This window comes from Maniola jurtina, chromosome 22 (assembly GCF_905333055.1).
Source record: "Maniola jurtina chromosome 22, ilManJurt1.1, whole genome shotgun sequence".
NCBI classification, from domain to species: Eukaryota; Metazoa; Arthropoda; class Insecta; order Lepidoptera; family Nymphalidae; genus Maniola; species Maniola jurtina.
Genome location: NC_060050.1, coordinates 6415251 through 6430524, shown reverse-complemented (window position 1 = coordinate 6430524; position 15274 = coordinate 6415251). Strand labels below are relative to the sequence as shown.

The window sequence follows — 15274 nt, the reverse complement described above, 5'->3', positions numbered from 1 at the left end:
TTGTAAGTTTGGATGTAGAAAGAATCTACGCACCATTTTTCAAAAAATATTTTACTGAAAGATTTTCTTCGATTGTATCAAAAGCTTGTATTCTATTTATAGGGTAGTGATCACTAAAATGGATATAATAATTACACAAGTACGCTGGAAAAGCCGTTATTTTTCGTGTCAATTCTTGTCCCACCGAGCGCTAGGTACCGGGAATTAAATTGACTTTAAGTGTCAAATCATCTTCGTGTTGATCATAGAGATAGGTGTTGATACTATGTTGACAGGTGTCTCAGCACTTACATTTAGTTCCGAGTACGCTCACATGACGTTCACTGCAGCTATCAGCGCTAAAATGGCGAAAATCGGGAAAAACAGGTCGAGGCAATCGCAGGTTCAGCGTAGACATTTGAAGAGGTTACCTAATGATAGTGATAGATGAAATATTCTACAGAATAAATATAGACATTCTTAACTGCCATAATTTAGAAGAACATTGTGCTCTATAATGGAACGATAAAGGCTTCTAGCCTAATCTAGATATGCGTACCTACTTAAGGATGAAATTACGACCTTTATGAGAGGCTTTTTGTACTCAAATTACGACAAAAAGGAAATTAGGAGCTTAACCTCATAAGTTGTTATATTTATGTGAATTAAAGAGTTTGAAGATTCATAAAGTATACCTACCTAATATGATTCCACCAAAATGCAGTTACAATCCGCGGCTCTCTGTATTCGTTTATTACATTACCTTATACTTTACTGCGGTCAGGCCAGAATGTTGTTTTCATCAGGTCTTGGAACATATTAAATTCATGAGACGGGTTTATTTATGTTTCCAAAATATTATTGTAACCCACCTGTGCGAAGCGAAGAGTAGTGTAGTATAATTATAGTATGTAGTAAATTATTATAAAATTAGCTCGTCCCCTGTAATTAGCAAAAAGTTCATTTTCGTATAGATGAAAATGTTTTCCCAAAGGTTCTGAGATTGTTCCATGTCACTTAAAATATTTGAACCACTTGTAATACAGGAATCGATATTATAATACAACTACTTAGATGATGAATTTGCGTAGATTTAGATTTTTTATATCCCGTGGGATATTCAGGCATAAAAAGTACCTGAATACTTCTATGTGACCTGCAGTGCGATTGTGTAAGGTTTAGACCATCATGATTATTCAAAACGATTGGTCATTTGATCGCTAACGTCAATTCGAATTGTGTAAAAATGGCCATCAAATGAAGACCGAAAAGTGACCGGTGGCTTAAAAACGTATCATAGAATTGCGTTTTATTATACCAATAGCATTTTTAAAACTCAATTTTTATGTTGATATGAATTTAGATATATATAAAAACAATGCAACTTTTTAGGCTAACTTATGATATTTTATCATAAAAATTTACTTTCATAGCTTATAACATTGAATTCTAACGTTATTATCAGTTATGCAAAATCAATAACTAAACGCAAAGAATGAACAATACTCGAGCTTACTGCTTCTCAACAATAGATGGCGTTAGTGGACCTATATTTTCCTATGTTTTTCTATATTGTCTAGGGTTAAATCGATGTCAGTGTCGCTGTAAGTGACAACTGACAAGTTACGAAATAAAAATAACAATACCTAATTACCTAATTATCCAAATAAAAGTGATTAAAAGCTAGGTATACAAATAACAAAATTCTTTCTGGCGCTCAACTATTAGTATCGACCATTTTTTCGCTTGTCTCCATTCCACTCGTCACTGAAGAAGTCTCTGGTAGACCCTATTGGCATGAGGTTTGCCTTGGCCAGCCAGCACGTCAGCAAGTATAGGAGATGAACCCACAAAGGTCAAAGACGGCACAAGGATGGAAAGCCGTGAACATTAACAGTGGAGCGTTTGCTATGTGAAATTGACAAGATCGTAAGTTACAACACACTACTTAATAAGTTTTATCACCTATCCGACTGCGGCGAAGTTCAAAGGAGGGTTATGTGTTTGACTTGTATGTACGTCCGTTTCTATGTCCGCTCGTAACTACTCAACGGCTCAACCGATTTTGATAAATGATACGTCACTAGATTCATCTTGATAGCGCAAACTAAAATTCTTAAAAAATAGATATTACCGGTTTTATGAGCTGTAAGTGAGAGCTGAAAAAAGTTGCAGTAGTTATCGCAGTGTAGATTTCCTCATATTGTTTTACTTACAAATAAGAGATATTGGTACCACTCACATAGAAATAACAATCTTAAATTTTAATAATTCCAGAAACAACCCAAGCACAATAACACAAAGGAGGAGCAGCACCTTGAAATCGATAAAGGTCGAGTGCACCTGCTTGGAAGTGGAGATTGCAGAACAGGCAATGCAGAAATTGCGAAAATATTATCCTTAACCTTAAAACCCTACTTGGTGTAATAAAACACCCCAGAGTGTTAAGTTTTCTCATATTAAGACATTAGCATATAAGAACTAACTAGGTAAATAAATAATTTAATAATTCCTATGTTCATAAGTAATCGTTGATTAAGAGCGATGATAGCCTAGTCCTTAAGACTTCTTCCCAAGGTTGGGTGTTCGATCCCGGCCTTTTACTGTAGTTATGTGAGTTTTAGGCAATTGAATATATCATATTTTGCTTTAACGGTGAAGGTAAACAACCTGCATGGCTGAGAGTTCTTTGTAATGTTCTCAAAGGTGTGTAGAGTCTGCAAATCCGCACTTGGCCAGCATGGTGGATTATGGCCTCCTTCTAATAGGAAAGCTGTGCTTGGTAATAAACCGGTCATGGGTTGGTGATGATGAAAATGTAATTTTTTATTATGATGTTTAGGTGAGACATAATGCTAGTTCTTAATACAAAGTTGGCTGCGTATATTTAGCATTTTAGCATATTATAAGTATTTATTAGGTAAAATATTTCAATGTTCCTATGGTCATAAGTAAACAGTAAAATATGTTAAACACAACTAAAGCCAGACTACTAGGTACCTAGTAGTCCCAGTTCAGTTCTCCCAGTGCAGTTCTCACCACCCCTAGGTACCTAGGGGTGGTGAGAACTGCATATAGATAGCATCTGCCTAGTAAGTAGACCATTCCTAATCATCTGTCACTTAGTATATTATAGTATGGCTTTTTAGTTATTAGTGTACACTGTATTTTTATTATTTTGTAATATTGTATAATAATATGTTAAGCCTTTATTCACTGAATTCCATTGAATTAAATTACGTTAATGCTGTGTATATTATAATATATTTGTTGACAGTGGTGTTTTGTTTTTTTTTCCCTCTTCTTTCAGTTTGCCCTTGGGCAACTCCAGGGTTCTCCATATAAGTCTTTCTTTGGCTTTTCTTCTCCATGTATTTCCTGCTTTTTCTCAAATGTCATCCTCATCTTTTTCCCGTTCTTGGGTACCATTCTATAAGTGCTTTCATCCACTTATTTCTCTTGTCTCTCGTGCCCTTTAATTACCACTTAGTTTTTTAATGGTGACTGACAAATTCCTTGCTTTTGTCCTGTTTCTAATAGTAGAGAGCCTGATTTTAACTCTTTTTTTTAATTTTAAGCATACTTCTCTCTATACTATTTTGAATAATCTTAAAGTTTTCTCAGTCAGACCCCATGTCTGGTAGTCATAAGTCAGACATGGAAGGTTGCATACATTGAATGCTTTGGCTTTTTCAGATATGGTATTATCTTTGTTTTTCATAATTTCCTTTAGAGACTAGTATCTTTTCCAGAAATGCAATACACATTTCCTTCTTTCTACTTCTTTTGATGTTTGATCTGTTGGTGATATTGTTAGTCCTAGATATATGTATTCATCTACATATTCCAGTATATTTGAACTTAGCCTTACAGTTTTTTTCTGGGAGTTGGTCATAATCTTGGTTCTGGCTCTATTCATGTATAATGTAGTTGTAATATTGTAGTTAGTAATACAAATGTTTAATTAAATAAATATGTATAGTAATTTACATACTTTTTATTTTATGAACAGAATTTTCTCCTCTTTCATTTTGATATCCTACTTGATACCATAGCAAAAAATTCTCAGAGACACCCTATATTAGGGTTTTGCACCTCAAAAGGAACTTATAAGGATCACTTTGTTGTCTGTCTGCCTGTCGTGTCTGTCAAGAAAAAGGAACTAAATCTTAGGTATCAATGGTACTTTCCATTAACCTAGAATCATGAAATTTGGCAGGTAAGTAAGTGTTATAGCACAAGCAAAGGAAAAAAATCGGCCAAGTGTGAGTCAGACTCGCGCACCGAGGGTTCCATATAGGTACTTGGGTATTTTATTGACAATTTGCACGATAAATCAAAAACTACCATGCATAAAAAGTAATAAAAATCTGTTTTAGAATGGTACGTACAGGTAGGTAAACCCTTCCTTAAGATACCCCACTTGGCATAAGTAGTTATCTTACGTTATAGGTAATTTACGTTACGTTTTCCTATAATAGGTACCTACCTATTGAAATATAGAGCTACCTAGGGAAGACCTATAAATTAAACAAAACTTTCCATATATGAAATGAATAGATTTAATTGAAAAAACATTGTCACTAAATATTTACAAGGTAATTTAAACTATGATGAAACAGAAAACTAACTAAAACAGCAATTAATTAAGTAAATAAAACTCTTAACTAGTTGGCAGTAGTTTAGGCACCATACACCGGGACATACTTGCTTAAATACGTAAACACCTAGGTACATAGACTGCTAAAATCATAACTTCCTGGAATTAGCTTACAAAAGTTAGAAAATTATATTTAAATCAATTTAATACGTACATAAACCACTAAACTATCTAAAATGATCAACAATAATCATGGCTCGCGAGTCGTCGCTATCATTTGACATAAGCGATGGCTCAAAAAAGTTAGACAATTCGAATTAAGCTGTCAAATGGTATCAAATAGTTCACTCATCGTCTAAAATAACCATTATGATCAACCATGATAACCATCCAATCGCTAACCATTTATGAACAACATACACAATTCGAATTTGCCGTTTGACAGCTGAAATCGTACGTTTAAAGCCATCAAATGAATACCATTTTCATCGTCAAGTTTTACACAATCGCACTGCTGTTTGATTCACGGAATGACTTATCAATACCAAGATCAAACTTTTCGAGCTAGAAAGCTGAAAATTTTCACATAGGTTTTAATGTAGACAAGGAATAAAGCTGGATTTTTCAAAATTCCAACAAGAGCGAAGCGGCGCGGCGTTGGTTGTTATTATTTAGAAGGGATTGCGTTTAATGTTTCTTATTCGGCTATTATATCCAAACTACGTGTATACCAGACCAAGGAAACGAATGTAATAGCCCATTATAAGTGTCTATATGCTCGTAGGCTAACTCAGTCGCCATTAATAGTTCAGGCCAACGTAACGACCGCATAAATTAATTTATGGGCTGATAGCTTTGCCACTAACTGTGTAGTGTCGGCAAACAATACAAACTGTTTTGTAATGGTCCAAGACCCCACTGTCGCCAGACCTTCCTTATTTTCTGAGAAACAAAATGTGTGGGATAGAGTATTAAAATAAATAAATAAAATAAAAATATTTTATTTCAGACAGTATAAATTGTCCATAATTTTATACAAATTAAATTAAATTACGTAAATTAAAATTAAAATAAAATAAAATAATGTAAAATTAAAATAATTGAAGTAATTAAAATAATAATATTATAGTCAAAGTTTTGTATATTGTGTATTGTGCCAAAAAAATAAAATAAAATGAAACAAAATAAAATTAATAAAATAAAATAAAAACATCAGACGTGGAAAAATTTTGGTTCATTATGATGATAATACAATACGATGGTATTGCTAGTGTGTACTTTTAACTAACGCATATTGCTTGCTTGTACCTCGGGCCTCTTTAAAGATACCAGTTGCTAAAGGCACAAAAAACATTACTAACTTTTCTTAATGTCTAAGTGTGTATCGGTATTTCCTGAGTATCATAATATAAAAATTACGACTCAGACTATAAGTAAGATAAACTATGTTATTTTTTAGCGTCTGCTGGAAATTACTGCCAACCGGAAGTGTTGGACAGAATTGAATATTAATTATTAACAATATTCTGTAAAATATGCATGAAAATCAGCGGTCAGGCTTTACGAAAAGTGATTTTTTTTTAAATAGTTATTTTCAGCAGCTGATACCTATGAATTATTGGACCACGACACAAGCTGGCAGATATGCGTACGTTAATAGTAACACTAACACTACTACTCTATCCCACACATTTTGTTTCTCAGAAAAAAAGGAAGGTCTGGCGGCAATGGGATTTAGCTCTATAACGATAGTTGAGAAAAAATTGGTTGTCTGTAAAGTCGGTTTACTGACGATAGTTGAACGTGACAACAAAGGTCGATTGTGCTTCTTTGTCGCTCGTTCCGCGCTCTCGCTTGCACTTCAAGCCTTACATGGAACGCCTCAGAGCGAGGTAACGCCGCATGAGTCAATGTTTTTTCGTGCGTGCAGCCGGCTCTATCGAATTATAAGACGTTGTCACGTCAAAAAATTCACGAAATTAAAAGTACGTTTGATGTAAGGGTGTCTCGTACGCTCTGAACATAATAGGTAAGCATTATGCTAGAATAACGCTGAAAGCTTTGTTTTAGAAAAGCTGAGTGGTTTCTGTATGACGCGTTGTGTGAAAATCCACAGAATACATCTACTTACCAAGTTTCAACAGTTTCATATAGTTTCGGAAAAAAGTGGCTATGACATAATATGGACGGACAGACAGACAGACATGACGAATCCATAAGGGTTCCGTTTTTTGCCATTTGGCTACGGAACCCTAACATTAGATTCCACTGAGAAGAGCCAGCAATAAGACATAGATAAATATATATATTTGGAAGATGCTTAAATAAAACCGTCTTAAGATTATGCCTTAGAAAATATTTAAAATCTATTTAGCGTAATACTGTAAGGGTAAAGCCACAACTGAGGCGGAATTGGGTAAGTCTCGCACCCGAAGCAATAATTAGCTAATCTCAACATAAAGGGGTGGATTCCGAGGGATTACAAACTTACGGAAACTTGGTTTTCCCAAAATTATTTTACCGAAATACTAAGTAGCTAGGCTATACAGTTCTATAAGATCTTTCTCTCCATCCTAGTTTTATCCCTGAAGTAAAGGGATTTAAGTAAGTTCTTATTTGGTGTTCTTGTTACAACTTTTTAGATAGGCCGAACCGCAAAACCTTGATAAGTAGTATACATCCCTAAAAACAGGTTCCCAACAAAATAACTTTTTGATAAAAGAGCTGATAACTTTCAAACGGCTGAACCGATTTTCTTCGATTATAGCTTCTTAGGTGGCTTGATCGAGAGTGTTCTTACACTCTCGATCAAGCCACCTTTCAAACAAAAAAAAAAACTAATTTAAAATCGATTCATTAGTTTAGGAGCTACGATGCCACAGACAGATACACAGATACACACGTCAAACTTATAACACCCCTCTTTTTGGGTCGGGGGTTAATAAACAGAACAAAAACCAAAATAGTATGCAAAATTGCAAAGCAAATATAACGATATCGTGTTTAACTGGAATGGGCGATACATCGAGCTGAATAAATCTAAAGTAATATCCTTTTATTGACCATTCCATTTGATAAATTCTCCTAAAGAGGGCTTACTCATTGCGGTTACAAATCTATTAACCTACATAAAAACTGTCTATAATAGACGGTTCTTAAAGATACACGACCAACCAATATAAACCAATAACATTCAATAGGAGCCATTTTTCATTTAATTTACTGTTTTACTAACAAGTTAGATATTATATGAAGGATCTGCTTGTTTAAATCAATATAAAATGATAGTCATATATACCTACTTATTTTTGGGCTATATGCCTGTCCTGAGTCCTGACTTTGGCATATGAATCGAATGTTGCTCATCATTGATCATTGACTGTTGTTTGTTTATTTACATCAATTTTAGGGGTTTTATACACAAAGTCGGGTCGGCACTTTCGATTCTACGTACATATTACATAACACTTACATAACTTTTATTCATTCATTCATTCATTCATTTATATTTTATTGCAAGATTGTAAGTACAAAAAAGATGTTACATAAATTTTTAAGTTACCAACTTAATACATAACACAATTTACATAACAATAATTATTTATTTATATCCGACTATGCTTCGACTTTTATTCGGATCGGCCGATAAGCAAAATTGGGTTTATACGACCTCCATTCGACTTAGGTGCTTTGCTTCGCCATTTCTCTTCCGGAACCGAATTGGTGCTTGCAGTTCGAGCGGCATTTTTGCCAAGCATTCTACGAATATTTAATCGGATTCTATTGACTGACTGGCTGAGCCGACTGTGTGTATAGCAACCCTACTAATTACATTCATAGGTAGGTATCTATTCTCGGATATTTTTAACCCCTGACCCAAAAAGAGGGGTGTTATAAGTTTGACATGTATATCTGTGTATCTGTATTATTTCTTCCCATTATGAGAGGAGACTACGTGCTCAGTAGTGAGCCGATCATGATGATGATATATTAGTTGTTTGTAAACGGGTTATAACGGATTAGGTACTTAAGGGCAGTAAGTAAACTATTAGGTATGTATGAACCTGGTATACCTAAGGTTATTTAGGGTCAGGTTAAATCTCTGGGCTATGATTGAGAACGATTGGATCGTGCGATTGACAGGACGATATCGCTCCCATCTCCGTGAAGCTTCCGCAATAAACGGTGCATTTGCATAATAACCCACCTCTCTACCTCGACCAGCTATTTTTCAACGACGATTTTTCTGACATTAATAAAATAAAAACAGGACACGTGCAAGCAAGTAGTTCTTAAATACAGTCAGTATACCTACTGTTATTTAAAAATATTTAAATAATACTCTGTTATTTAAAAATATTCAACCCCCATAAGCATACTATCAAATTGTTAATGTTCCTCACAAGAAATATTTTTTGGAAATTCATCCGGGGTTGTATAATGGATGAAAGTTTGTGTAAGAGTTTTTCAAAATTCCACTCGAGTGAAGCAAAGTGGGTTAGCTAGTTATTTATGAAAGATAGAGTTTGGTTTAAGAAACTATACAGCGTCGTGTATACAGAAGAAGTTGATCAGTAGAAGTAACAGTTCCAATTCATTTGCATACAGATAGTGGGTCGCCAAATGAAGCAGGAACAGTTTCCCGACTTGTGGCTTTGATAGTTATAGAACCGATCGGACTGTTAAGTATGGCAGATGTTCCTTCCATTATAGCAGTTGAAGTTAATTAGAACTTGGTTAGAACAGTTCTTATGCTTACAGGGTTTTAGGTGTCTAGCTAAACAGGAATTGCTAAAAATCTTTTCTTAACTTAAGAAGTTTTCGCTATATAGAGAAAAACTACTTTAAAACTACATACATGTGAAGTCAAGTTATGGACCATAATGGCTTAAGTTGATATTATCTCTGTCTATTTATAGCTGCATGTTAATAGTTAGTTGCCTTCATGAGGGAGACGGATCGTTGATTTTAAATTAAACATTGAACGACAATAAAAGCAAAATGGATGGCGCGAGTCAGAGGTTCTTTAACCAATTTTTCAGGGTTTCGTACACAAAAGGTGCCAAACGGCTGCCATCCATCTGGCACAGGAGTCGATTACGTAGCCAGTTGAAATTTTCACAGAATAAATAGGTGAGTCATAAGTAAAGTAAGTTTTTTTTAACTCTAAGCAAGTTTTAAACGTGTATTTTACTTGAAAGGCAGAGTAACTCAAAATAATAAAGATGTTTTACCACTCATTTTCACTCACAGGCTAAAGCGTAGGTACATTTCGTAGGAAACTTGACTGTCTCTTTATAAATGCTGCTTTCAGATATTTTCTTCCTTTTTCGATATTTTTTATACCAAAGATAAATAAATCTTTACGAGAATCATCTAAAATTGCGTTTCATTTTATATTTTTTACACATTTTTTACCGAAGCAAAGCTTATTTACGGACGTTTGGGATGAGAACCTAAATGGAAAGAAGTGAATCGCTACGCATCTCAACGAACGTAGCTATAAAAACACTCATTGGCTGGGCAGGGCGTATTCCTGCTCGCATCAGTAAGCGAGACAGAGTAGGTACAAGAGATAGAGTGAATATACTGAATTAAAATAAAATAGTTTATTTTTCAAATGGAACGACTACTGGCTGGGCAGCACGCATATAGAAAGAGTAAAGTGAGATAGAGTAGGTACCTACTGGTTCACCTATTGTATATTTTGTTTTTCAAAGCACCCTATATAAAGGACCTTTCTTCATTAAGGTCAGGTAGGTACTAGGTACTACCCACGTCCCGTTGTACGAGTAGGTGCTGTTTTCATTTACGGATCTAATTTGATGATTTACTTAATTTTAAGGGTATTTTGTTCCTTTATTTTTGAGTAGGTACTTCTCTACTACTTCCAGGGTTACTCAATTATTAGGCAAGTCTAATAAAACAAAGCTCTTCCATGGCTCCTCCTAGGTGATTCTCTGTGTGTTATTTGACCAAACTAAGGACCAGTGGGCTGTGTACATTGGACGACGACGGGTCGGCACTCAGCAAAGGATTTTATCCGGGCCCTAAGTTTATCATCATCATCATCATCATCATTATCAACCGCTAGACGTCCACAGCTGGAAATATGTCTCTTGCAGGGACTTGCGCCCCCACGGTCTTGCGCCGCCTAAATCCAGCTTCTTTTTCCATATCCTTTTAATATACGAGTTAGTGTTCGTGAGGAAACCTGCATGCCTGAGAGTTCTCCATGTTCTCAAAAGTGTGTGAAGTCTGCCAATCCGCACTGGGCCAGACTATGGCCTATACCCTTCTCATTCTGAGAGGAGACCCGTACTCCGTAGTGGGGCGGAAATGGGTTGATCATGATGATATTTAGATTAGATACGAAAAGATTTAATAAATAAAAATAATTTACTCCAAACATTTTCCGTTGATGATTTAGGTTTTGAGAGGAAAGCCACATTTGTTACCATTTTATTTGCCGACAAAAGAAATGAGAGCAAATATTAATTAAAATTAAAATGCGAAATACTCAATAGAAAAATTGCTGAGATTTCTCAAATGAAATCCAATCTGAACAAATACAAATTATGATAAAACGTAACATTCCAATAAAAGGAATACGTAGGTCAAAATACGTAGGACTGAAGCGTGAAATGACAATAAAGATGAATATTTTTCTGAAGCACATCTATCAACAAGTGATTGAGGATTCATCATGATCAACCAATCGCTGTCTCACTATTGAGCACGGGTCTCCTCTCAGAACGAGAAGAGTTTGACCATAGGGTATCACGCTGGCCAAGTGCGGATTGGCAGACTTTACACACCTTTGTTGAGAACCTTCTGGCATGAAGGCTTCCTCAAGATGTTTCTTATGAAAGACAGATAAACAGGCAACAGAACGAAGTAGTCTCGATTACAATAATTCACTTAGGTTCGACGGATAAAAATTGAACAAATGCAAAAGAATGGAAAAGTCTGTGTAGTAACGCAATTTCTTCTGACTGCAGAAAATGTATTAGCCATGCACGTTGGGACTGCCTACAAATGTAGCGACGTGATGTCGTTAAGAGGGGTCTCTCCGTCACTCGCTTCATACAAACGTAGTTACAATTTCATTTGAATATTAAGCAACCAAAGCCCATGAAATTTTGCAGACATATTCTAGAAACTAATGTCTATGTCTGTGGTTTTCCAGATTTCGGTTAAAATATTCGGTTTCAAAGTTATGCGGTCTAAAAATTTTGAGCCCCTGTAATTTTAAAACTACATATTTTTAGAAAAATTTAAAACACCACAGACACAGATATTAGTTTCTAGAATATGTCTGCAAAATTTCATGGACTTTGGTTGCTTAATGTTCAAATGAAATTGGAACTACGATTGTATGAAGCGAGTGACGGAGAGAGCCCTGTTAACGCGATTCGAGATTTACGTGTCACATGAGCTTCAGAGGCCCTAGCATAACTTTTCAAGTTAATGTGAGTTTATCTGACGTTACATGAGCGTTGGAGTTTTGTCACTTCGTAGTGTTGTTGGGTGATTTGTACCTGATGTTAGCGCCCCCGATTTTCTTTTATACGTGCATCGGACTAATAGGAACCACAAAGGTTTGAACCGCCCTTCCGGCATTCGTGTTTCATGCCATTTGTCTGCCTGACTGTCCGTTCGTCCATCCGTCTTGTTTTTGTTAGTTTTTGTTTTTAATTTTGTTCAAAGTAAGCTTGTCTTGTAATTAAAAGAAACCTTGGTATACCAAGGCAGGTACTTTGTGTTTATAGCCTCATATTTCAACGGTAAAAGGAGCGGACTGAAATCCGAAAGGTCGCCGGTTCAAACCTCACCTGTTGCACTATAATATTGTCGTGACTCCTAGCACAAGCTTTACGCTTAATATGTACTCGTAGCATAGCATATAAGACTTAAGGGTATCAATTTACATAGGAGTTGTCGGTTACCTCCGCCTTATGTGTTAAACAATAGGTAGCGTTGTCTGGATTAGATGACAGACTGTCCATCATGAAACTATGCAAGCCTTGTTGTCTTTAGCTCGTAGCTACTTAGCTAGTCAATGTTGTATTGTGATTTATGTTCTTGTATTATGATCAAGGACATGTTCCAAGAGGCACAACAGTGAAGAATAGAATAACTAAAAATTAAAAAAACTTCTGTCACAAAAACCTCTTTAAGAAAACTATAAAAGAGCTGATAACTTTCAAACGGTTTGAACCGTTTTTTTTCGATTATAGCTAAAAACACTCTCGATCAAGCCACCTTTCAAACAATAAAAACCAAATTAAAATCGGTTCATTCGTTTAGGAGCTACGATGCCACAGACAGATACACAGATACATAGATACACACGTCAAACTTATAACTACTTTAAACACCCCTCTATAAATATTACTTATAGAGGGGTGTTATAGGTATAACACCCCTCTTTTTGGGTCGGGGGTTGATAATAGGCGTAATACGTTTGTATGGAGACGCGTGTAAGAAGTGTACCCTTAATAAGTGTTATAGAAAATGCTTTGTGAGGATAAGGTCACTAAGTAAAGACAGTGAAAGTACTTAGCCAGGATAAGCTTAAGTAATTCTAGTATGCACTATAGGCAGGTGTATTGAGAGAGTAAAGAAAAGGCGACTAGTAATTGATACCTACTTAGACGGAGATAAAAGCCTAGGATTTAAAGATGTGGTTAATATACTTACAGAAATATGTACGCGCACGCCGGGCATGCGTCAAAAGGGATTATTCCTTTTATCTACCCTAAAACACCCACCATCACCCTAGTGTATACTCGGACACGTCGTGTGTCCGCTCTAACCACACCGGTCGGCGAATTTGTATGATATTATTTATTAATCTGTAACCCCCCGTCTACACACTGCTCTACTCGCGCAATTAATCGCGACGCCGCCGTACTAGGTCGCTTGTCTTTGCAACACGATGGACGTCGAAACTGTGGCAGCGTTGCACTAATGCATACTTACCGACAAAATAGGGAGCGATGGGCATGAACGAAGAACATGCGAGTAACGCGGCCACACTACGTCTCTGCCTCCGTTCCTCGCTCCTTCCCATGCCACACGGGCAGTGTGTGAATGGAGGGTAATGGATAGACGGACACACCCTAGGGTGGCTGTTTCAGGGTTGATAAAGCTTCAAACTATCTATTGATAGACTAAGTATTATGTGCCTACCTCACCAATTTGTTATTATGCTGGTTTCTACAGTTTTATTTTTATTGTATAGCTATAATAAGCTAACGTAGTGCCCGGTAAAACTGACTGTGGTTTTTGTGGCGCTGAATGTAAGAAAAATGCTCTGTATATTGTATAAGTTTAATAATAAATAAATAAAGTACATAATCACAATTTTGTTCTGTGGTTCAACAAACATTTTGAATAAATTAGTACCTAGGGCTATTAAAAAAAACGTGTTCTTCATAAGTATGACACTGGAGGTCAAGTTGTAAGCAAAAACGAGTTGCAGCGTACAAACAGTTTTGTTTGGAATTACCGTGTAGCCCTCTACTCGTACATAGAGCTTATTGGAAGTGAAAGATAACCTATAATAGTTATCTAATGTTACTCTTGTTACATATGCAATACCACCACCACCTGCACCACCATCATCATCATCATCATCAACTGATAGACGACCACTGCTGGACATAGGTCTCTTGTAGGGATTCCCACACGCCACGGTCTTGCGCCGCCTGAATCCAGCGGCTCTCTGCGTTTCGCCTGATGACGCTATTCCAGTACAATATCTTCAGTTGTGTATTATTATGACTAGCTGACACCCGCGAATGACTTAAATCCCGTGGGAACTCTTTGATTTTCCGGGTTAAAACTATACACAATACACATGCAAAAAATCACGTCGATCCGTTGCTCCTTTGCGACGTGATTGAAGGACAAACCAATAAACCAACAAACAGACACACTTTCGAATTTATGATATGGGTACTTGGTGATAACAAAGCATGTCTACGAGAGGTACAAGCAATTCCACTCCAACTTACAAGTTAAAGTAACTTACAACTGGCGAACTTGTAGTATACTTTGTAGTAGGTGTTCCTACCTACACCAGTCATTTTCAGGCCATTTTGCGCGACATTGTCTTCACGCCGGAGGTGTTGTTTGCAAGACTTCAGTCAAGTCAGGAGATAGTCCTTTCGAAGTTTACTCACCTAGGTTAATAGATTTCTGTGGTGTGACGACATTTAGAAGTTCAGTTAACTAGATACCACTAGATGAATTCATACCTACTAAGTATTTGGGTGAAAATAAACTTTCCCCATTGAAAATATAAAAACTAGCCTGTCAAAGTCCAAACTCTATTTAAACACGTGGGCTATTACGAAGACAAAGGATAAAGATCATCTACCTAAACTGAATAGGAGATTGAATTTCGTGTCTGTTTTATTTCGTACGTTAACCCTTGCCATTGTGAGAGGGTTGTCCAAAACAACATCCGTTATCAGAACATTGTATATTTAGAAGGTAATTTCACGAGTTAACGTGGGAGGGAACGAATAACCGGACGGGTCATTGAACAAAACTTGGCTCTTTACACACTGCATCCGGTGCGAACTTACGAACCCGAGAATCAATATTCTCGTTCCCAAGTAGCCATAGTTCCAACCTGCTAAATATTTGTATGTGGGGATCCAAACTAATAGATCCACACTAGAT

At 36.2% G+C, this 15274-nt stretch overlaps 1 long non-coding RNA gene across 1 annotated transcript; it reads left to right on the top strand.

Annotated features, from left to right (window-relative positions):
- Positions 1–1355: 1355 nt before the first annotated feature.
- LOC123876823 lies at positions 1356–3258 on the top strand. The gene is made up of 2 exons (XR_006798432.1): positions 1356–1908; positions 2257–3258. It is a non-coding gene; the product is annotated as an uncharacterized LOC123876823 (long non-coding RNA).
- Positions 3259–15274: the final 12016 nt, after the last annotated feature.